The sequence below is a fragment of the Alexandromys fortis genome, unplaced genomic scaffold (genome assembly GCF_014885135.2).
Source record: "Alexandromys fortis isolate MF-2015 unplaced genomic scaffold, M_Fortis_MF-2015_v1.1 scaffold_45, whole genome shotgun sequence".
In the NCBI taxonomy this organism is placed as follows: Eukaryota; Metazoa; Chordata; class Mammalia; order Rodentia; family Cricetidae; genus Alexandromys; species Alexandromys fortis.
This window is the reverse complement of record NW_026067926.1, coordinates 8,855,595-8,880,874: the sequence shown is the minus strand read 5'-3', so window position 1 is coordinate 8,880,874 and position 25,280 is coordinate 8,855,595. Positions and strand designations below refer to the sequence as shown.

The 25,280-nt window shown below is 45.0% G+C and overlaps 1 long non-coding RNA gene across 1 annotated transcript in view; it reads left to right on the top strand.

The window, feature by feature from the left end:
• The first annotated feature begins 1,805 nt into the window (after positions 1–1,805).
• The window catches only part of LOC126502396 (uncharacterized), a 35,729-nt gene continuing 12,254 nt past the window's right edge, over positions 1,806–25,280 (top strand). The window contains exon 1 of the long non-coding RNA XR_007591917.1: positions 1,806–1,928. This is a non-coding gene — a long non-coding RNA (uncharacterized lncRNA). The remainder of the gene's footprint in view (positions 1,929–25,280) is intronic.

The window sequence follows — 25,280 nt, the reverse complement described above, 5'->3', positions numbered from 1 at the left end:
TGTCGCACATTGCAGTGACTACAACCATAAAGTTATTTCGTTGCTACTTCATAACTGTAATTGTGCCTCTCTTACGAATCCCAGGTTGAGAACCATGACTCTATCCTCTACACTGTTGAAATAAGAGCGGCGGGGCTGCGTCCCCAGCACCCCAGCCGCCTGCTAGCTTATGCCCGAAATAACAACACACAAACTGTATTTATTTAAGAACTGCTTGGCCCATTTCTATTTAGCCTTTTCTAGGCTAATTCTCGCACCTGGACTAGCCCATTTCTAATAATGCGTGTAAGCACCCCAAGGTGCGCTTACCGGGAAGATTCTAACCTATGTCCATCTTGGGTTGGAGCTTCATCACGTGTGCCTCAGAGAGCAGAGCTATCGGGAGAGCATGGTGTCTCTGCTCCAGAGAGCAGAGCTGTCGGGTCTGACCTCACTTCCTCTTCCTCACAGAATTCTCTTCTGTTTACTCCACCCACCTATGTTCTAACCAATAAAATGGGCCAAGCCAGTTTCTTTATTAGCCAATGACCTTCCTCCATCACTACACCATCATGGACATCCTTCTTCTTTGCTTATCTTCCCCATCTGGTGTTAGAAAAGGATACGTCCTTGCTTGTTGGACTTGCCTTCCCCTGATGGCTCACGGTACCTTTCCAGTGCTTGTTGTAACAAGCTGTTACATGACCCTCTCTCTTGAGAGTTCCACATTTGGGGAAAGCAGAGATCATACAGAAAGCTCTGTAGAGGATGGTCTGCATCCAGGAGGGGTTACACTTTCTGCTGGTCCTGCTGGGCAGGGTCTGAGTCTCTGAGAGTTCCCGCAGGAGGAACTGGAGTTCTGAGAGTCCAGGGAAAGGCTTCTGCAGGTCCAGGCAGGAGGTAGAAGGCATCTGGACAGGGTTTGGAGACAGGCAATTGGGAGAACAGGGTGAGGAAGGCACAAAGAAGTTAGAATTGGGACGTCAGGCTGATGAGGTTCTGGGGGCAGGGAGGAAGGAGAGAGGGATGGGAGCCTCCGGCTATAAGATGTTCCATTTCAGCGGCAGAAGTGGGGAAGCCATCTGTAGGAAAGAGACGAGGTCACCAAGTGTGCAGGCTGGAGTAGATCTTCTCCCACTTAAAGACAGTACATTTAGTTATTTTCATGTATGTTCTGAGCGCATGTACATGGGCCACCATGCATATGTGGAAGTCAGAGGACAACTCACGGTGACCGGCCCCTCCTTCCGTTACGTGGGTCCCAGGGATTGAGCTCAGCTAGTCAGTCTTGGGAGCAAGCACCTTTACCTGCTGAGCTATTTCTCTTATGCCTCTGCTCGACCTCTCTCTTTGTGTGCAGGTAGAACAATCCTTTGTGTGTGTAGGGATGAAGGGATGTAACAGGAACAGCCTAGATAGCGTTGACGTTGTTTGCGCCTACTACGTTACTTAACACTGTTTACATTGGGCTCGTTCGCTAAGACGGCCCTATTTATCTCTATATCTTTCTTCTTGTTCAACCTCGGGGTCCATGCGAGGAGGGCTCGGTTCACTGTCTTCCCCCTCATTTCTCCCTCACCAGCTGCACATTTGCTGTAGACAACATGTTGTAGATATTGCTTTCTGTTATAACTGCCTTCCCAAACCCCCACGAGGGTCCCGTCCTGCTTCCCAGGTGAGCCCAACAATACTTTTCCTTCCCCGGGTGACTTGTCTGAGGACTCAGTCAGTTTGTGGCCTACGGGGGTGTGATGGTTAGCTTTAATTATTAACTTGACATGACCTGGGCAGAGAGTCTCAGTGGGGGAGTGCGTAGATCCGGTTGGCCCGTGAGCATGTCTGTGAGAGAGTCCCTTGATGGCTAGTTGGTGGGGAACCTGGTTGGGAGGTGGGCAGCACCATTTCATGGGCGTGATCCTGAACTGCGTGAGAGAAGAAAGCATGGGCAGGTAGGCAGAGTGGGTGGATTTATTCCTCTCTGCTCTGGTTGTGGACTATACCCTGGAATTAGAAGCCGGAAAAACTCTCCCTTCTCCTTAGTCGCTTCCCCCAGAATATCTTTTATCACAGCAACAGATGTGACGTCAGGGGTGAAGAGAATAGCAGTTTTTGTTTGCTTCATATTCTATGCCAGCTTATACAGTTTTTCTGACTTAATCCTCTATTCACCCAGTAAGGTTGGCATGGGAATCTTTGCTTTGAAAATAAAAGAAAAATGCCAGAACTACAAAGCTACAGAAGTGGCGTGGTCTGAACGCAAGGCCCATGAATCCCTGGCAGAGAGTCTGGCCTCACCGGAGACACAGTTCATAGATGACCAACTAGAACCCAGACAAGCAATTTCTGCTTGTCCCGGAGAGCCTGCAGTGCCGCCCTCTGTTCCTAGATGGCGCTCAAGGCTCAGTTTCCAGGCCACACCTGGTGCTTCAGACCCAAGGCGTCTTGCCAGGACAGTCTGAGGAGTTTCTGCAATTGTTTCAGGAAAGGAAGAAGAAGGCTTCTAGTGTCCTTTGTGTTTGTGTTGGGGTCATTGTTCTGATTTTATGTCCGTTTGCAAAGCCGGCCTTCCATCTCGAAGCTTGCAGTTTATCTGTAGCCGCATGAACCTGACAAGATGAAGCTTGTGGGGGAGGATGCCCCAGGTAGAAAATGAGGCGAAATGGTGCTATTACCTGTCGTTATTCTTGACCCTGTAGTCAAAGTTGGCACGGCTTTGTAGGCTTTGTAGACCCTCCTGACCAGGGAAGAGGGATCCCTGTCAGGCGCGATGGGAAGAGCCAGTCATTTGGAGTCGGATCCCGCAATTGTGAAGCTGGGAAGGGAATGGCTGAGTCACCGGACTCAGTTTGGTGTTCGAGTGGGATTTTATACACCTCGTTTACGTTTTTTTTTTTTTTCTAGAGTGGGGTTAATGTGCTCACAGATGAGTGTAGCAGCTGGGCATACAAGGTAGGGAGGGACAGGAAATCAGAGGGGCTTTTCTTGACGGAGGTGGCAGTTACTCAAAGGCACTCTTGGGGAGATGATGTATGGTCTGGATTTTTAAAAAATTTCTAATGTTTACTTGGTGTTAACTATCAGAAAAAGAAAAGAAAAATGGTGTAAAGCTAAAGAAAAGAAAAAGAAAAAAGTTAACTGGAATACTGGACTCTTTGAGGGAAAGTTAGTTGTCAGCATCCCAGGAGGAAGGTAGAGGGCAGCCAGAAAAGGCAAGTCAGCTTGGAAGGGTCTTGGTAGCTCACTGGATATCTGGCCTGAGTGGTTCCACTTTTAGAGAAGTAGATGAGTTCTGAGACCTATAGAGACATGCCATGTTTAATTCCTGCCCACCCCCGCACCCCACAATTATTCTAAACATGAGCATCCTCTTCCTGCCTGGTTGAGATTTGATCACCAATTCTGAGTCTCTTCCAGCTTACATTTTTCTTTTTTTAATATAAAAAAAGATGTTTTTACTTGTGTGTGTTATGCAAACTTGGGTGTAGTGCCCATGGAGACCAGAAGAGGGTATCAGATCCCCTGAATCTGGAGTTACAGGCTGTTGTGAACTGTACAAGGTGGGTGCTGGGGAAAGAACTCAGGTTCTGTGCAAAAGTAAAATGTCTTCTTGACCCTTAACCACCTCTCTACCCCCGAGCTTCTGAGTTTCTCCTTTGCTTTGATCTCCACCCAGTTTAGCACCTGGTTGAAGTCCTGATGCCTAAAACTTGGGCAGAACCCAATGCCATGCGCTAACATGTAAATACCTCCCCAGTGCATCAAGTTCATATTATAGATGCATATATGTATATATGTTTACTACATATACATACATATATATGTTTACTGAATAAATATACAAATCTATAAAATACAGCAAAATAATATAAGTTAAATGCATATATGTAAATGTATGCTATATTTACATATAAATGTATATAGTTGAAATAGTGGTGGAAGTATGGGCTAGATTAGTTAATGTGGTGATACTTTAAATTGTCAGCTTCACATGACCAAGGATTAATTTCACTCACTTGGGGAGAGTCTTAATGAGGGATTTCTGGACCAGGTTGGCCTGTGGGCATGTTGGTGGGGGATTGTCTTGGTTCTTAATTAGTACAGCAAGGCCCAGCCTGGTGATACTTATTCCTGTATCCTCAGGTAAGTGTAACTTTCACCCCGCCTTAGTTACTTGTCTATTGCTGAGCTAAAACACCATGTTCAAGGTAACTTATTAAAAAAAGTATGTAATTGGCTTATGGTTTCAGGGGGTTAGAGACCATGATGGTGAAATGTCAGCAGGAATAGTTGTGGCCCACATCTTTATCCACAAGCAGGAGACAGAGGCAGAGACACCGAGAATGACAGGAATCTTTTTTTTTTTTTTTTGCATTTAAAACTTTATTTTGGCCCTCTAGCAATTACTCATGAAAATAAATTGCACTGATCAGGCATTCTAGGTAATGTGTAGATTTTTGGATTGTACAAAGAGATCAATTTTCTGGAACTACAGTTAATCTTCTGGAGAAGAACAGAAAAAGATAACCATTTCAGTTGGCAAGAACACACGCTCATTCACACAGGAATCTTTTGAAACCTCAGACACACCTCCTCCAACAAGGCCACACCTCCTAGTCCTTCCCAAACAGTTCCACTGGAGACTGAGCACTCAAATGTCTGAGCCTATGGGGGCCATTCAAGTTCAAACTATCACACTCCTCATCAAGCCAACACATTCCTATTTTTGCGGCAGATGGAGACCATCACGGAAAGCCATAACTAGGCAAAATTCAGAGAACAACAGACTGCGGGGCCCTGGCCTGAATTAGTACACCCTAAGGGAACATCTAGGAAGAAGAAGTGGAAAGCTCATAAAGGCCAGAGGATCAGGATGCCTGCTGTGAGACTGTTTTCTAGACAACACAGGGACACTGTACCCATAACATCTCAGCAATATGGCTGCCTAAACAAGGTTTTGGAGAATGATCACACCAATTGACATGCCAGCAGAAATAGGAGAAATTTCACAAGGCCCTACCCCAGATGAGAAGCCACAGGCAATCAGTAGCTACCAAGGGAAGCAGAATCAGTTTTCTCCAGGGATGAGAAACCCAGTAGATTATCTAGTCCCAAGCAGTTAGCCCTAAACATATATATATATATATATATATATATAACACTAAATAGGTTCAGGTTTTGTTTGTTTGTGTGTGTGTGTAATAATTATAGATAGGTCATGAATCCTGGAGGGAGGGGGAGTTGGCACATGGAAGGGCAGGAGGAAGGGTAGAAATGGTGTAAATACAGTGTACTCATGTGAAATTCTTTAAAACATCTATTTAAAAACAGTATAAAAATTCCTCCTTCCACATTAGCGTGCCCAGTTGATACTGCCTTTGTTCAGGTCTTGTTACAATATTATGTCTAGGGGGACTGTGTCACAGAAGACTTCCTGGTATTCTGGCTCTAATAATCTTTCCCCCTGCAGATGGAGACTGCTCGTTCATTTCCCAGCAGCCTAGACCTGAAATAATCATACTGAAACTATATTAATTGCAACACTGCTTGGCCAATGACTCTAGTGTATTCCTAGCTAGCGCTTACATCTTAAATTAACCTATTTCTATTAATCTGTGTATTGCCATGTGATTGTGGCCTACTGGTAAGGTTCCATCTGGTGTCTGTCTCCTGTGGCAGCTACATGGCTTCTCTCTGACTCCGCCTACTTTCTCTCTCTATATCTCTTTCAGCCTGGCTACATTTTTGTTAAGCCATCAGCCTAGAGAAGCTTCTTTATTAATCAATGGTAATAAAACATATTCATATCATATAGAAGAGAATCTCACATCATTCCCCTACTCTCCCTTGATGTTCCCCTAGGAACAGACGCTGATTCTGTGCTATAGATGTATTCCCTGGGACTGAACTCACCATGGTCCATTGATCTCTGCATTGTGTCTAGTTGTGGTTGCCTGTGATGGTGTCTATTTGCTGTAGAGAGAGGCTTCTTGGATGAAGAGTGGTAGCTACAGCTATCTGTATGTAAAAGGATGAGATTAAGAATGCAGAAAGGAATTATGTTGGTCTAGAATAGTTCCAGCAGCAACAGAGTAAGGTGTAGAGAGAGCTAGCTGAGTAATTATCACACATGGGTTCCTGTCTCTAAGCTCTTGACTGGATGTCATGTGACCAGCTGTCTCAAGCTCCTGCCACTGTGACTCCCTTGCAGTGATGGACTGTGACCTAGAACTGTAACACTCCTGGTTTTTGTTAGTTTATTTTGTCACAGCAATAGAAACAAAAGCAGAGCAGTTGACTGCATACACATATTATAGACAGACATATGGAAATGTATGTGGTTTATCGTCTGTATTTAACTTTGTTATCTATATTAAGTCACATATATAGAAATATAGTTTATATATTACATATAATTGAATAGGTAATATAATATGTAGCTATAATTATATACATTTGTAAGTATTGTTAATTATAATTATTTATACATTTATTTTCATATAAATATATTTTTATATAAAGATACATTTTATATAACTATTATATAGTATATATAAATGGAATATAGCATAAAATTAAAATATTTTCTACACTATTTCAGTTTTCCATATGTAATGATAGCACTATATAGTAAGATAACTCTATATATGTACATCCATGTGTATAGATAGATGTAGTGTGTGCAACCTTATTTATGTATAGTAAGCACCCTTCTACTTCACAAGAAGGCCCCTAGGTTGTAGACTGCCTGGTCAATCACTGATTAGAGAAACTTACTCTCTGCAGTCTGGGTCACAACCAAGATCTGTTACCACCCTTAGGAAAGGAACTCTGGTCAACAAGCAGATGTTCAGCATGTGCTGGCTATGCCACTGTGCCAGCTGTTAACCCCTCAGTTCTTGGATCCTGGAAGAAGGGGCATGGAAGGAACCCCTGAAGCTGCTGAGTAGCAGAATGGAAGACCTTTATTGTAACAGCTGTTACTGGCACGCCCAGGTTCTGTGAAGCACTAGCTTTGCTGTCTTGGGTCATATTGCAGATTGTATGTGTATATGTGTGTGTATGTATATGAGTATGTGTGCACGAGTGTGTATGTATGTGAATGTGTGTGCGTGCATGTGTGTATATGGGTGTGAACGTATGTATGAATGTATATGTTTGTGAATGTGTGTGCATGTGTGTGTATGTGTGTGCATGTGTGTGTATGAGTGTGTATGTATGTGATTGTGTCTGCATATGGGTGTATATGTATGTGAGTGTGTGTGTATGTGAATGTGTGTGTTTGTGTGTGTTTATGCATACATATACACATGGGTGTGCATGTGCGTGTTTGCCCATGTGGAGGCCAAAGGTCACTTTTGACTGTCATTCCCCAGGTGCTGTCCAGCTTATTTTTTGGGCGAGCATCTTCAGTTGGCCTTGAACTTACTGACTAGACATAGCTGGCTATCCAGTGAGCTTCAGGAAGTCACCTGTCTCTGCTTTCTTAGTGCTGGGATTCTAAGTGTGTGCCTCTACACCGGCTTCATTTTTCACATGGGTTCTGGGAATCAAACTCAGGTCTCTATGTCTGACTGACTGAGCCTTCTCCCCGGCCCCTTAGGTGCCTTCTGCACTTTGAGCTGGGCTCCCCAGAGCAGAGGTGAAGAGGTGAGAGAAGCTGAGCCCTGGATCCCTGATGCGGGTCTGATATGACCCATGCATCCTGTAAGAGCCAGCAGGACATTAAAAACCAGAGCAGGGGTGGGGGTGCGTGTCCAGGTGTGAACTCTGCCATTCATCCCTACCTGCACTGTCAGCCCCCAGAGAACTTCAATGGCGGCTGTGGTCAGCCCATTATGTTGATAATTTTTGTTTTCTCCTCCAAACCAAGGCGCCCTTGTTTATCCTTTTCCATCCCTCCAATAACAAAGTCAATCCACGCCCCACCCTCTAGCTGGCTCCTGAAATCAATAGGCTCGGAAATGTCAATGTATTCCTGAGAGAGCTGCTGAGGGTTGGTGGGGGTGGGGTGAGCGCAGAACAGGGAGGGAGCTGTCTGGCATCTCCAGGCAAACAGGTTGCCCTGTGCAAACCAGATCAGGCAGAGCCCTGTGTATACCAGGTCTCTGGACTTTTGCACCTGGGCACACAGACATGGTCTTTCCGATAGTAGAAGTTCCTATCTGTTGCTGTCATAGTTGCCTCCCAACCTCCAAGCCAACTACAAATAGCTGCAGCTTCTTAATGGTGGCCGAGGAAACCCTGTGGTGGTCACCCCCATTGTCTTAGTTGAGAGTCTATTGCTGTGATTCATATTATGGCCAAACCCAACTTGGGCTGGAAAGGCTCACTTGGCTTCCACATCCGTCTGGCATGGAAGGAAGTCAGGGCAGGAACTCAAGGCAGCAGCCGGGAGGCAGAGGTTGAAGCAGAGGACATGGAGGAGTTGTGCTTACTCGCTTGCTCCTCACAACTTGCTTAGCTTGCTTTAAAAAAAAAAATTAAACCTAGGACTGCTTGCTCAGTCTTGGCTGCCCACAGTGAGCTGGGCCCTCCCACATCAATCATCAATCAAGAGAATGTCTCATAAGCTTGGTCACAGAGATTTTTTTTTCAAGTGAATTTCCCTCTTCCCAAGTGACACTGGCTTGTGTCAAGTTGACATAAACCCCAGCCAACACACTCATTCTAATGCCACCCTTAGTCTCCCTGTGGGCGTCATCTTGTCACCTCATGCATGATGCTGGAGTGTGGGAGGCACAGGAGGTTGGGCGTCTTGGCTGTGGAGAGACATGGAGCTGACTCCTGGTAAACCAGCTCTGAAACCATCATGGCAGCTTGTTGGGATGTCAGCCAATCAGAAAGCCAGGTATCCAACTAAGACTTCAGCCTGCATCCTGAAGCACAAGGTGCTGAGCCCATAGTCAGAGGTTATTGGTTGGGGAAAGAGGTATTAATATTGACTATTTACTGCCTCATCTTCCCAGAACACATCTTCTCCCATTCTAGTGGCTCAGCAGGACAGGGTTACCTTAAGTTCAGGTGGATAAGTGGTCACTCACAGCAAGACCAAGGCTATGTCTTTCTGAGCTCAAAACTCCTACCCCTCTCCATCTCTCTGTCTCCCTCCCCCCACTCTCTCTGTGACCTTTCTCTGGCCTGTTTGACTCATGCATGGGGGAAGGAAGGGCTGGGGAGGATCCGAAGCAAAGCAAGAGCCATGCCTATAATGTGCTTAGTCGTACTTTATACTTCAAAATAGTTGATGCTATTATTATCTTCATAATTATTCTGCTTTGTGTGAAACATTTGCCTTCAGACATTTCTGGCTTCAGCACATTTGTAAAAATATTTTTCTTTTCTTTCCTTCTTTTTTTTTTTTTACTCTGAAGACATGTAAAGTAAATTCTGATAGCATATCTGTCTTCAAAGAGATAGCCATCTGGTTATGATTGGGGGGGGATAAAAAGAGGGGGAGAAACAAGGCAAAGTTGTATCAGCTTCATCACTTAGGGGGAGCAGAGAGGAGTTCTGTGGAGCCTGAGGAAGCCAACTTCTCAAACGGTCTGTGGGGATCTGATGAAAGGTGATGAGGTGTCACCCCTGGGAGTGCATCAGGCTGTGAGCGGAAGGGACAGCATTGGGGAGATGATCTGGGCCACTGGGGAAAGCTGCAGGTGGATTGTGGCCTCTGAGATGCAAAAGGGTTTGCTGAGAAATGGCCGGGCCTGGACTGGATGGCATCGTGCACTGGGCTCGTGCAGGAAGGTGTTCCTGGCCAAAGGGTAGAAATTTCGTCCTTGGGGTTTTGCTGCTTGAAGACTCTGTGTGTGCACGTGTACAGGTGTCAGACTGTGTGTGTGTGTGCATGTGTACACATGCCTGGGTGTGTGACTGTGTGTGTGTGCATGTGTGCATGTGCCTCTCTGTGTGCTCATGTGCATGTGCCTGGGTGTGTGACCGTGTGTGTGTTTGTGTGTACATGTATGTGCATCTTGGTATGTGTGTTGTTTCTCAGGTCTGTCCACCTTTTCCTTTTGAAACAGGATCTGCCTCTGGCCTAGAGCTCACCAACAAAACTAGACAGTTAATGAGTTACAGGGACCCTCTTGTCTCTGCCTCCCCAGTGTGTGAATGTGTGGGTTGCACACCACCACACCTTTTTTTTTTTCAAATTATAAAAAACTTACTATTTTATGTGTATGGGTGTTTTGGCTGTGTACATGTCTGTGTACTATGTGAGTGACTTGTGCCCACAGAAGCCAGAAGAGGGTTTCCGGTCATCTGGAATTGAAGTTATAGACAATTGTGAACCGTCATGTGTGGAACTGGAAGAGCGGCCAGTACTCTTAACTACTGAGTCATCTCTCCAGCCTCCTGACTTTTTTTGTTTTTAAGTGGGTTGTGGGGATGGAATGGCATACACGGTAAGCACTTTACTGAGCCACCTCCCAGCTCTCCTTGGAGACTTTCAAATGTTGCAAACTCGAAACTTTGTTTCAGTTGGCTTTTGTGTCCTTGGTGGGATGACTACAGGTGGGGGAGCTGACAGAGGCAGTGGAGGACTGGCCCCCAGCATCCTTGAGTTTCTGAAGGTCTCAACCCGCTGTTTGGATGTGAAACGTCCTTCATAGACTCGTGTGTTTAGGTGCTTGGTTCCTGGCACGTGGAGCTGTTTGGGGAAATGGTGGGACCTTTAGGAGGTAGGTGCTCAGAAGCAAGCCTTGAGGGTCACAGTCCAGCTTCAGTTCCTGTCTGAATGGTCTCCCCAGCTATGAACAAATTGCTTGTGCTCCCAGCATCATGAAGTTACTCTCTGCCCTGCCTACCTTACCACGATGGACCGTCCCTCGAGCTGTGATCTACAATATAGCCCTGCCTGTGTTTGTTTCTGACAGGCATTCTGTTATGGCAGTGAGGAAAGCCACTGGTAACACTCAGTAGAGTCCTCCCCTTGCAGTTTTAAGTTGGTGGCTTTGTTTTCCCTAGTCATGGTTTGGGGAAATCATGGGAGAGTAAGTCTCAAACTCAATGTGATGAACCAATTTTTTTTTTTTTTTTTTTTTTTTGCTGTTATCTTGTGGAGGCCAGTTACTAACTGTGGACGAATCGATTCAGTGGTGTGCCTTCTATGGTGCTGTGTGGAGGACAATGGCCATCCCCAAATGCCATGAAGGACTTGTTTGGACTGAGCATATTACTTGGCCCTGACTTGGCATTGTCAGAGGCCTCCCTCAAGGATCTGAAAGAAGATTCTTTACCCCAATCTTCAACCCTTTTAGTGGAAAAGGCACTGTTCTGCGAAACAGGCAGATGGAGGGTTGGCTTCTGTCTCTTGGTTCTTTAGATGCCCAGGTTTGTGCCAGGGTCTTACTATCTCTGAACCTTAGTTTCAATATCTGAAAAGCCAGGCCACTGGCATTTATCTTGCTTTGGAAGGAAATGGAAGGGCATTCTGAAGGTGCTCTCTCCTGGACATTTTTCTATGTATGTGAGTCTCTTTACCTGGAGGGGATAGAGGGTGTACCCCCTGATAAGCTGTAGCTAGTCACTTATTTACTTACCTTGGGGACTTTGATATCAATCTCCAGTCAAATAAGATCTGGTGTCAAAACAGTTCCCGTGTTTTGTTGCTGTATTGCAGAGTAACCAGAGGAGTGTAAGGAGACGCTCCATTGGCTCATACAGTGAGCACACATTTATCAAAATTAAATAAGACCAGGCAGCTACAAGCATACACACACAGATACAAAGAAACTGTCCAGGGAGTTCTAGCTGTTGCTTCCCCAGAATTGCAAACACATGGTATCATACCTGGCTTTTTCTCACAAACTTCAGGACTCAGACCCACATGCGTGCACAGCGAGCACCCCCTCAGGTTCCCACCCTCCCGTTCCCCTTCTGGAGATTTCACCACCCTCACCTGCCCGCGTTTCCACACTGCCAGGATTCTGTGCTGAGGAGCTGTCCCTCTGCCACCTCCTCTGCCCTCTGAAAGATGAAATTGTCGGCCAGGCAAGGCAAGGCTTTATCAGATGAGACACCTGGCAGATGTCCAGAGGACGCCAATCCCCACTGCTGCTCCATCTTGCCTCTATGCCAGCTTTCTAATCTGTATTAGGAAAACACGGGCTGGTTGATTGCCCCGTAATAGACTTTCACAACATTAGCCCTTGTCTCCCTTTCTTCCAGCGCTCTGTGATATTTGTTTTCATTTTCAATTCGGGTTCAATTCAATTAGTTGCTTGTTTGGACTCAGGCACGAGACTGGGCATGGAGGTAAGAGGGTAGGAATAGCAGTGTCACCCCTGCCTAAAGGTGATCACTGGGTGGGGCTGGGGGGGAGGCGAGAAGCCGAGGTATCAGTCCACACCAGTCAGCCAACCCAGAGACCACACCCCAAACACTGTGGCCATTGTAAACTGTAATCTTGGGGCTAGGGAGATAGCTTAGTAGGCGAAGTACTTGCTGTACAAGAGGGAGGACCTGAGGTTGATCTCCAGAACACACTTAACATATAGCGTGCTGACTTGTGCTTGTAATTCGTTCCCTGGGGAGGTGGATGTAGATTCCTGGAGTCTCCATTGATGGCCACCTAGCCAAGCCTAATCAGTAAGCTTCAGGCTTCAGGGAGAGACCCTGTCTCAAAAAATCAAAGCAGATGGCTCATGAGAAATGACACCTGAGGTTGACATCTGGTCTTTACACGCACACACACATACCCCTCACCCCACATAATAACAAAGTATTAAATAAGTGAACGCGTAAAATGAAGACCCACGAAGAGAGAAGGGCTGCGCCTGCAGGAGTGGGAGAAGGAGGACGATGAAGCGAGGCTCTGAGGGGTGAGGCCGAGTCTGCTAAGAGCAGGAAGAGCATCTGGCTTCTGTCAAGATGAAGAACCGTAAGCTGGTGCTGGGTGATGTTAGCAGCTTGGTGCTTCAGGGCACGCAGAGTGCACGGCAGACATGAGAGGGGATGGGAGGCAGAGAAGAGTTTGCCAGGTGGGCTGGAGGGAGGTGATGTGCTCTTGAATTTGTGGGTTTTACTGAAACCGGATCTCTGCTGTTGACTCTTGGTTCTTCGGTGTCAGCTGTGGACTCCAGTTCATGTGATTTATACTGTTGTGTTCTCTGTCTGGCTATGTCGAGTGTTCATCCCTGTATGTCTGGAGGGTGTGGAGAGCTCTGGGTACACAAAGGAAGACAGAGGCCAGGCAAGGACAGTCATGGACTCCAGCCTCACTGTTTTCCCTCTGCCCATGTGCTCAGCAAGTCCCTCGCGGCATCAGTGGCTTCTGCAGAACACGAGTCATCCCAGTAGCCCAGTAGCAGCGAGCGTTCTCCCCCCCACTCAGCTAGGAACTTGACCTAAGTCTGATGTTTGGTACTCCTTCCAGCAAATGCTGCTGCTTTTACAGTGGTGCTAAGGTTGAAGACCAAGGCTGGCCTTGGATGTGCTAGCAAATGCCCCTTTAAACATTCTCTGGGAACCAGGTTATTTCTTATGTGGGAGAGTGCTCCATCTCCAGACCTCAGGAGGTAGAGGCAGGAAGATCAGGAGTTCAAGGTCATCTTTGGTTACCAAGTGAGTCTGAGGCCAGCCTGAGTTACCTGAGACCCTGTCTGAAACAAAATGAAGAAAAACAACAAAAGAAAAACACATTTTCAGCAAGAGACAGGGTCTTGTAAAGTTGCCTAAGCTCATCTTGAACATACTATATAGCTCAGGCAGGCCTCGAACTTGCCATCCTCCTGCCTCAGACTCCCGAGCAGCTGGGGTGCTAGAACTGCACCTTCAGGTCTGGCTGTGTCAGGAAATTATTAAGACCCATGCCAAGCAAACAATTCCTTTCCTCTGTTTTAAGAAAAGTCACTCATGTTTTTTGATGGCAGCCTTTTCTGTGTCCTCAAAGGACAAAAACAAACTTACAAAAAATTATAAAGAAAAAAAAAATCCAGGCAACATGAAACAGGATGGCAGGACTGTGGTCTCAAACCCCAGAGGTGCCTCTCTGAGGTCACTGTGGTAAATCCACTTACATTTTCCACCCCCCCCCCCCACAACGTCCTGTGTTAGATCACACAGCTATTTTGATATCTCCATTGTGATATTTATTTTAAGACATCAGTTGGGTTTTAAATAACTCAATAGTGAACTCTGGCCTTTGGGGAAGGCAAACTAATTATTTCCTGAGCCTCTCCACATAGTGCTTCCCAATGCCCCTGTCAGTCTGAGAAGGAAGCTTGGAGCCAGCTGCAAGGCCGGACAGGAACTCAGAACCTTGGGTTCCAAAGCCACAGCTGCTGGCCAAAAGAACCCAGGCATCCCCAGAGAGTGCGTGCACCAGAGCGGCGCACACGGGGTTCTGGGTGGGGTAAAGCTCCATTGTCACCGTGCTGAAGAGAGGAGGTTGAGGCCTCCCACGAGTGCTTGGTTGCTCAGCAGTGTTACAAAGTTGAGAGTTTCAGGCCGATTTTACAGATGGAGAAAGGTTGTCACATCTTTGTCCAAGGTCACAGAGGCAGGAAGTTGAGAGCGGTCTGCCTGACACTGGACTGTATGGGATTAAACACTTGACTCTCGCCTTGGTATAATTTATTTATTTATTTATTTATTTATTTATTTATTTATTTATTTATTTTGAGATGTGGTCTTCTGTTGTAGCCTAGGTTGGCCTTAAACTCACGGCTCTCTTCCTGCTTCTTGTTCCTGCTCCTAGGATCCCCAACACAAGCCATCATGCCTGACTTGCTGTGCAACCTTGGGCAGCTAACCCAAACTCTTCATTCAATGCATATGAAATACCTACTGTCTCTCCATTTCTGTAGAAGTGAAATGCTGGATGAGTTGGGCTTTGTGAAATGTCTTAATCCAACACCTCTGGCTTTACATGGTCCAGATGTGGCCTTCAGGGATCCACTGAAGATGGCACAGCTCTCCCAGCTGTTTGAGGAACATCCCTCACCGTTCATTTTCCCCTAGCTCCACACCTTGGGCTTAGCCCCATCCCTGTCTTTTGCTCACAGGGTCTCCTGGCTTCTCCCTTAAACTGCTTTCTCAGAGTGATGCTTCACGACAGAGGTGAAGCGCAGGGATTTTAGGTGTGCAGAGGAGAGGCCACTGTCCAGCCTGGAGGTGTAGGGGAGTGTCTCTATGGACGCTTGTGGAGATGATGATTAGGAAGGGAGTAGAGAGGACCATCTAAGGCTTTGCAGAGACAGGGCACTTGCTGGACACCTGGGTATTTATGCCAGTTCACCTGAATCTGAGTGCAGAGCTTCTTATTTGTCTTTGTGACCACAGGGTCTCACCATTTCTCTCAGGTGGGTCTCAAACTCGAGATCCTCCCATCTCTGCCTCCTGAGTACTGGGGTCATAGGTGTGCATCGCCATGCTTGGCTAATATGTTAAGTATTGAGTGTGTGTGTGTGTGTGTGTGCTTGTGTGCACATGCGTGCATGCACTTTTTCTCTCATAGCAAAGATTGCTCCTTGTACACATACATTTCCCACAGAACCCGACTTATGGGGAGGCACAGAGCCAACCTTGGGGAAGACTCGGTCACTGATTCGTTACCATATGATAAGGGGTGGGTTCTGCTGGGGAGATGGAGATCAAAGTCAGCGCAGAGAAGTCATAGAGCAGAGAGTCTGAGAGATCTGCCAGCCTGTGTTTGCTGTGAGCCTCAGTTTCCTTATCTGTGAAATGGGGCCGTTAGACAGAGATTTAGATATTTAACAGACTTAAAGGGCATCAAGGCTAGGACTCTCCCTTATACAAATGAAGAACTAGAGACGCAAGACCAATCACGAGTCAGAGGATGGGACCTAAGTGCTGTCTCTGACTCTGGGAGGACACCTGGCATCTGACTAGCTAGAAGGTCACAAACAGAAAACTCTCTAAGCTTGATGCTAGACTCTTCACACCCCATAAACTTAATGTTTAGGAGATTTTAACATGGACACACCACTCATACGCCTGTGAGAGTCAGGCCAAATGGGCCTGTCAATCACCTGAATAGAGATTCCCCCCAGAAAGCTGTCTGTCCTTGAGTCTTCAGAAATGGTGTCAAGCTTACCCCAAAGAAGGTCAGCCCAATACTCTCTCTGGCTAGTGACCTCTCTTATCCCTGGACAGTGCTTTATGTTTCTCTGTAGTAAACTTGGCCTGTCGTCTATGCTGCGCTTTGGGGGCTCTTCTGAATCCTTTCCATGTAGATCACAAGGGCAAGAGAGCTGGGGAGTTGAGGGTGACATCCTTTAGCATTTCTGCCCTGGCTGGGCTTATGTGTGTGTGCATGTTTCTGTGAGTGCGAGTATACATATGGAGATATGCATGTGTGTCTGGGTTACTGCACTCAATATGATGTTTTCTAGCTTCATTCATTTGCCTGCAAATTTCAAATGTCATTTTTTCCTGCTGTATAGTATAGTATTCCATTATGTAAATGTACCACATTTTCCTTATTCATTCTTCAGTTGAGGAGCATTTAGGTTGTTTCCAGGTTCTGGCTCTTACAAATAATGCTGCTATGAACATAATTGAGTACATGTGCTTATGGTATGACTGAGCATCCCTTGGATACATACATACATACATACATACATACATACATACATACGTGTGTATGTGTATATCCAAAAGTGGAAAGTGGTATTTCTGGGCCTTGAGGTAGGCTGTTTCCTAATTTTCTGAGAAATCACTATACTGATATCCAAAGTGGCCGTACCAGTTTGCATTCCCACCAGCAATGCAGAAGTGTTCCCTTTACCCCACAACCTCTCCAGCATAAGTTGTCTTCAGTGTTTTTGATCTTGGCCATTCTTACAGGTGTAAGATAGAATCTCAAAGTTGTTTTGATTTGCATTTCTGTGATGAAATTTCCTTAAGTGTCTTTCAACCATTTTAGATTCCTCTGTTGAGAGTTCTCTGTTTAGGTCTGTACCCCATTTTTTAAATTGGATTATTTGTTCTTTTGATGACCAATTTCTTGAGTTCTTTGTATATTTTGGTGATCAATCTGGTGTGGTGTTGGTGAAGATCTTTTCCCATTCTGTAGGCTGCTGTTTTGTCTTGTTGACCATGTCCTTTGTTTTACAGAAGTTTCTCAGTTTCAGGAGGTCCCATTTATTAATTGTTTCTCTCAGTGTCTGTGATACTGGGGTTATATTTAGAAAGTGGTCTCCTGTGCCAATGTGTTCAAGTATACTTCCCACTTTCTCTTCTATGAAGTTCATGTTTTTATGTTGGTTTTATGTTGAGGTCTTTGATCCATTTGGACTTGAGTTTTTTTTTGGTGTGGTGATAGATATGGATCTATTTTTATTCTTCTATGTGTTGATATCCAATTATGCCTGCACTATTTGTTGAAGATGTTTTCTTTTTTCTAGTTTATATATTTTGCTTTTTTGTTAAAAAATTAGGTGTTTGTAGGTGTGTGGATTGATATCTGGGTCTTTGATTTGGTTCCATTGGTCTTCCTGTTTGTTTTTATGCCAATACCAGGCTGTTTTCAGTACTATAGCTCTGTAGTAGAGTTAGAAGTATTCCCTATGTCTAGTTTTTTAAGACTTAAAAGAAAAGAAAAAAAAAAAGAAAAACTCAGGCTGGGGAAATGGTTTAGTGGATAAGAGTGCTTGCTTTGCAAACATGAGGACCTGAGTTCAAATCCCCTGCACCCATGTAAATGGCTAGTTATGGCTACATGTGTCTTTCAGATCCCAGTGCTATGGGAGGTAGAGACAAGAGACACTCTGCAGCTTGTAGGCAGATAGCCTAGCTTCAGGCTCAGTGACAGAGCCTGCCTCAAGGGGATAAGGCAGAGTGATGCCCTCTTCTGGTCTCTGCGTATATGTACTGCTTGCACCCCACACAATACATACACTCATACACACATGGAAAAAACCCAAGTTGTGTCAACAGTGCTGTCAATAAGAGCATGGCAGAAAAGCCCCAGCAACTGTGAGGAAGATACAGAGATGGTTAGTTGCAAAAATACAGTCCTGATGAAAGGAAATGCCTTTGGTAGGAAAGGGTTTTACATGGCAAAGTGGTTTTGTAGAAAATTGTTCCAGAATGGGAAAGGGGGAAAATTAGGAGGATAGAGTATGTCACAAGAAGATCTACACAACTACTAGGACAATGGTGTGGGTATGAATAAACTAACTATTAAAATGTCTAAGGTTAAATTCAGGACTATTTAAAATCAGAGCCTGATTTGCTGCCGGAAACCATAAGGCTTTCTTAAAATATCTATCTGTTTTTAGTTGAATTAGTGAAGACGGGTGTTGAGAAACAAGGATTTTGTATTTTACTTCCATTTTCTGATGAGTTTTTCAGGCTTTTAACTACTTAGGGAATAAAGTGCGAATTGTCAAAATCTACTTGAGAATCTGCTTGTTTTGTCAAACTTTAAGTATTACACAACAGCTAAACTGAAATCTGTCATTTGTTCTTCTAGGCTGGTGTAATTGGCATTTAGATGTTCAGCAGCCTCATGTGGAGGCCAAAGCCAATGAGGAGAAAGGTCTAAGACAAAAGACAGGATTTTGGTCCAGGTCAGAAAGATCCCAGGGGACAATGGGCACTCTAAAGACTTACCTACAGCTCTGGTAAGTCACCCATCCTCTTGATCATGGATCATAGGTCATGCAGACCTGGCCATCCCAGCAGGTGATATGGCTGGTAGAGAAAAGCTTTAAAGGAACTAAGGGCTGTTTTCCCAAGTCCCTGTGATAGTTGTTAATGATTGTCAAGTTGACAGTATTTAGAGTCACCCACGAGAGGGCTCTCTGAGCATAGCTGTGAGGGGTTACATAGATTAGGATAACCTAGACAGCTGGGAGGGATTCTGTAGATTAGGATAGCCTAGACACAGCTGTGGTAGGTATGTAGATTAGGATAATCCAGACACAGCTGTGATGGGTATGGAGATTAGGATAATCCAGACACAGCTGTGATAAGTATGGAGATTAGGATAATCCAGACACAGCTGTGGTAGGTATGTAGATTAGGATAATCCAGACACAGCTGTGATAGGTATGGAGATTAGTATAATCCAGACACAGCTGTGATAAGTATGGAGATTAGGATAATCCAGACACAGCTGTGATAGGTATGGAGATTAGGACAGCCTAGACACAGCTGTGATGGGTGTGGAGATGAGGATAGCCGAGACACAGATGTGAAGGATTTTCTTGATAACATTATCAGAAGTGGATAGATCCACCCTGAATATGGCAGAACTTTCCAGTGGTGGCCACACATACAGAGGCTTGAGGGAAAGAAAAGCTTTTGCTTTTTGCCTGTGTGCCTTTGTGTCTCAATAGCAAGTTTACTTACTGTGTTCATGAGTTCATCTACCCTGTAGCTGCCACTACTGCTGGTCACTGTTGGACTACTCACTGTCCTATCATGAAGCAATTTAATAGACCCCCTTTAAATATATATCCATTTTTACTGGTTCCTCTAGAGAACTCTGGTTAATACAGTCACTCCAAGGAGCCTCAACTGACTTAACAATAAGAGAAGAGGTTAATTTTGGGCTACCTATAGAGTTTTAGATACCCCAATGACAATAAAATGAAAGAATGGAATAATTGGTAACAATACAAAACAAAAGGAGAAAGACTAGATTTTAAAATCGCCAAACAATCCTTCATCCCTTGTAGGTCTTCCCATTAACTCTGAACGTGAATTACTGACATGCTACATGGGCATCCATGGCCAGCTCAGCTATAGCCAGATTGAAGGCATTCCTTCTTCTCCTAACTGGGAACAGTATTTCCTCTAGCCTGAACTTGGAGTGAGATTTCAGTTCTGGATGAGTAAATTCTTACAATTGGGCTTTTAAACTTCTTGCTCACTCTATATCACCCCAATACTGACCAGTAAATTATTCTTCCATTTGTCTTCTCAAGACCCCTTCAAAGTTATAATGGTCCTTTACTTACTCAGACTGTAGCTAAAGATAATCCCACCCATGTCTCATCTGCTTTAGACAGTCTTCAAAATCATAATCAAACCATGTCAGATACACAACCTTTGAGACTTGTTGTACGTGAAGAGATGAACTTCGGACACTCTTCACATGTTCTTATCTTTGCTGAGCATCCACTGTGCTAATCCTCACTGCATAATAGAGTCCCTGACTCTGCAGATGGCAAGCAGGGGAGGGTGAATTGTATGTATAAACCACAGCCCGTGATGGCTATCTTCGGCTACTGAAACAACCAAGAACTACCTGGGAAGAGAGCCTCGTTGAGGGGTTGTCTCCACCACAATGTGTTAGCCTGTGACCACACCTGTGGGAGGTTGATTTAATTAAATTAATTGATGTAGGAAGACCCATCCCCCTGTGGGCAGCACAATTAATTCCCTAGGCAGGAGGTCCTGAACTGTTTAAGAGGGGCAAAATCGACCTGAACACTAAGCGGGTGTTTATTCGGTGTTCTGCACTCGTCACTGTGGACGTGATGTGACTAGCTGCTTGAAGTCTCTGCCTTCACTTCCCCACACTGACGGACTGTAACCTTCTCTCCCAAGTTTATTTGTGTCAGGGTGTTTTGCAAAACTAGAACGCTGTCAACTTGGCCACAGACCACAGTTACAGAACCAAGAGAGATGACTCTACTCCTTCCCTGTCTTGGAGATGGGAGACTGCCCTATAGCAGGTGCAATGCAAGATGCCCCCAGCATGCAGAAGCCAGTTTTTCTATTTTTTCTCATCTATGCTGAAGGCAGCAGAGGGTTATATAGGCTTGCACACCTAGGGAGGATCAAGCACTCGGTTACCCCAAGCTCCTGGCCTTCCTCTTGAGCTTTCTCTCTTTGCTCTTTACAGCTCTGTTTTACCAATGTGGGGGCTTTTAATTAAAAAAAATTATTTATTTTTGCTGAGCCTGGGATAGTGCCAAGAATGGTATAAAGGCTCAATAATTTGTTGGGGGTAGACTGGCCCCTACCTCCCACCCTCTCTCCTTCCTTTCCCTTCAAGATAGAGTTGGTGTTGCCAGGTCACATGTCTGCCCCCAAGGATTTCTTCATAGACACATCCCACATAGGTCTTGGCTCCACCCATGAGAGGCTTGTGGGTGGCCAAGGAGGTCAAGGAGTGTTTTTCTGCAAGAGGATTCCTTTGCTCTCTGCTTTGTTTAGTCAAACTTGAAAGGAGCTTGTTGTCTGTGCTCTGGGATGAGTGACAGGCATTTTCCCAGTATCTTAATCTTTTTTAAATTAGAAAACTAGGTAGTATACAAAATAATAGGTTTTACTATGCTGTTTTCGTACAATCGTATCATTGCAACTCGATCATACTCATCCCCACCACCCTTCCTCGTGACACCATCTCGGTTCCTCCCTTCTAAAGACTCCCACTGTGCCTTAGATTCATGCCTGGCCCACTTTGAAGCTCCTTCCCTCAGTGGACATTTTCCTTCTCTTCTAATAAAGAATCGATATAAACTCACAGTCAATATTATTGACGCCTCCAGCAGCAGATCCGTTCTTCCTCCCTCTGCTGCAAACTGGGTCAGAGCCCCCTCTGTGACCAAGTGTCTGTGACGCACACAATGAGGGCATTCTCCTTGAATACTTCCTCTCTTTTTTCCTTTGTAAGCATTGAGGTCCTCTTCAGACACATGAGCATGTCCATGAAATGGATTGAAATCTGTCCCTGTGTCTTGAAAGCTCACCTGGACTGCGTTTTGAAATATAATTAATGGGGCTGCAGAGGTGGCACTGTAGGCAGCAAGTTCAGTTCCCAGCATGCACATCGGGCAGTCCACAGCCTCCTGTGTCTCTAGCTCCAATGGGTGCAACTCCTCTGGCTCCAAGGGGACCTGCCCTAAAACGAGATATCTACCCCCCATATACATCTCATTAAAACTTAAAGAATATTTCTTAAAACATAGTTGAAAAGACAGTAGCTAGTCTGGCGTTGTGACTCACGCTTGTAATTCTAGCACTTGGAATTGCAGGGAGTGGCAGGTCATTCTAACTTGAGACTGTCCCAGTATACATGAGTCCTTGCCTCTGTCTCAAAGAGAAGAAAAACAGAAACAAGTTATTTTTTTCTTGACACCTCGCTTCATACACAATACAATGTGGTGTTTTCCTGGAAGAGATATTCCAATTTCTGAGCCAAAAGATATGTCAGCATTGTCGTGTGTGACGGCTAATTCACTGCCAAATTGCTGAGATTCAGAATCGCTATGGAAACCCATCTCTGGGTGGGTCTAGGAGGGAGTTTCCAGAAATATTTAGCTGAAGTGGGAAGGCCCATCCAGATAGGTGGCACCATGCCTCCGGACTGAGAGAAAAGGAGAGAGTGAGCACGGAGCACCAGTAACATTGCTCTCTGCTCCCTGACTGGGGACACAATGGGACCACTCACCTCATGCCCTTTCCTCCTTGACTTCATCACCATAGCATACCACATCCTCAAATGCGACTTAAAATAATCCCTTTCCCCTGAAGTTGCTTTTGTTTCTCATGCATTTTGTCACAGCAATGAGAAAAGTAACCAATATATCATAATAGTAGCGATTATTGGGAATAGAGAGCTTCAAACCAAATTGGTCGATGCAGCCTCCCACCTGAGCCTGGCCACTAAGAACCTCACCTTCCCTCCTGCCTAGCTGAGTATCAACTATAAAACACTAAGATGTAGGCTGTGGAGATGTCTTAGTCGATAAATCACCTGTCTGGAGGACATAAGAACCTAAATCCAGATCTTCAGAACCTCTGGAAAAAGGCTGGATTGGTACTGTGTGCTTGTGAAGCAGTGCTGTGGAAGATGGGGACCGATGGATGGATCCCCATGCTGTGGGAGGCGGGGACCAATGGATGGATCCCCATGCTGTGGGAGGTGGGGGGACCGACGGATAAATCCCTGTGCTGTGTGAAGTGGGCACTGATGGATGGATCCATGGGAGCTCAACAACCAGCTAGTATGTATCAAGTTTCAGTCTAATGAGAGACCTGTGTCAGGCAGAGGGTTGAAGCAGCTGAGAACTCACACCCGAAGTGTGCTGAATGTGTGCACACCTATAACGATATAAATTCAGTGTGAGCTCACATATACATGCACACAAACACATACATACATACATAACACACATACATTCAAAGCCACACACACACAGGCACAGACACAGACACACACACACACGTACACAAGGTTGATGGCCATACACAAGCTTCACCCTCGATGAAGTGACCAGGCTGGGCGGAGGGAACAGGACAGAGCTTAATGAATCGGGCTTCAGCACTACCAATGAAACCTCTACACACTCTCCATTTCCACTCCCAGTCAATACAGCCACGCATGAGAGAGAAGCATGGTAGTTACATTACGTTAAAATAGCCTGGCAAAGATAATTTCTTATTGATTAGTTTTGAGGTCTGTGGATAAAAGAAAATTGACTTCTGAAAATTCTAAAATAAAGAAAGTAAATGAGGGGAGATGTTTAAATTTTTAAAGGGTGGAAAAAAAGATGTAATAAATGTCCCCAAAACTGCTACTTATGAAGGTGCCACCAAGGTTGAAACCTAGGCTGTTTATGATCTGATTAACGTGGCCTTATTTATTATAACATTTAAAGAATGCGAGACCAACCGGCTACCTTTGGAAAGCAGAACTTGGGAGATGCTTCACAGGGTGAGGAAGGTGACGGGACAGAGACCTGGGCTGGGTGTGGTCATGCCACCTGTAATTCCTGCTACAGGGAGACAGAGGCAGGAAGATCCTGAATTTGAGATCAGATAGTGAGCCACATAGTGAGTTTCTATTTTTCTCATTGACCTGCCTCACCTTTGTCCCATGATCTTCTCTGAGCAACCCATGGCAGGGATTAAAGATGCCAATTGGATTGGCCTGGGCACATACCTCTGCGATGCTAACTCAGGGGTTTGAGCTGGCTTCACCTATCCTCAGGTGGTGGTGGGCTGACTGGTGGAAGGTGCCTTTCCTGAAGTACTTGCAGTATGGGAGAATACATGCTGATCTGCCAAAATAGCTACTGTATTTATCTATGCATCTATCTCTATCTATCTATCTATCTATCTATCTATCTATCTATCTATCTATCTATCTATCTATCATCTATCTATCTACATACCTATTATATATCTATCCATTTATCTATCATCTATAATCTATCTATATCAATTATCTACCTATGCATCTGTCTATCCTCTATCATTTATTTATTTATTTACTATCTATCTATTAGATAATAGATATCTATTATCTCTATTATTTATCATCTGTCTATCATCTATCTATTCATATATATATATATTAATCTATTTCTCTATCTGTGATAGTTTGAATGAGAATGATTCCATAGGCATATTTGAGTGTTTTTTCCTAGTTGGTGGACTTTTTGGGAAGGATTAGGGGGTGTGGCCTTGTTGGAGGAAGTGTCGTTTTGCTGGAGGAGGTGTGTCACTGAGGTGGTAGTGTTAAGATTTTAAAAAAACCTACACCATTCCCAGTCACCCCCTATATGCTTAGGGTTTGTGTATCAAATATAAACTCTCCAGAGCCATGCCTGCCTGCCTGCTGTCGTCATGGACCACGATGGTCATGGACTCATCCTCTGAAACTGTAAGAAACTCCCCAACTAAATGCTTTCTTTTATAAGTTTCCTTGGTCACGGTGAATCTTTACAGCAATAAAAAGTATTAAGACAGAAGTCAGTATCAGGGAGTTGCCTATCTCTATAATAGGCCTGGCCACGATGCTTGTTGAAGGAATGTGGACTTTGGGTTTGGTTTAGGAAAGCGGTTGGATGCAGGATGTGAGGCCTAAGACAACAGTATGTACTGAGAGCAACTGTGGAGATTCTGCTCACGAGGTTTCAATGCAGAACAATGGAGAATCACAAGGCATTTCCCTCAGGGAGGTCTTTCCTGTCTCCCAGTCCAGCAACCAGCCTCAAACCTCACGACGCCCTTGTTTCTTCACTTTGATTTTCTTTTTTTCTTTTTTCTTTCTTTCTTTCTTTCTTTCTTTCTTTCTTTCTTTCTTTCTTTCTTTCTTTCTTTCTTTCTTTCTTTCTTTCTTAAAGATTTCTGTCTCTTCCCCCCAGCCGCCTCCCCTTTCCCATCCCCTCCGCCAATCAAGTCCCCCTCCCTCGTCAGCCCAAAGAGCAATCAGGGTTCCCTACCCTGTGGGAAGTTCGAGGACCACCCACCTCCATCCAGGTCTAGTAAGGTGAGCATCCAAACTGCCTAGGCTCCCACAAAACCAATAGGTGCAGTAGGATCAAAAACCTATTGCCATTGTTCTTGAGGTCTCAGTAGTCCTCATTGTC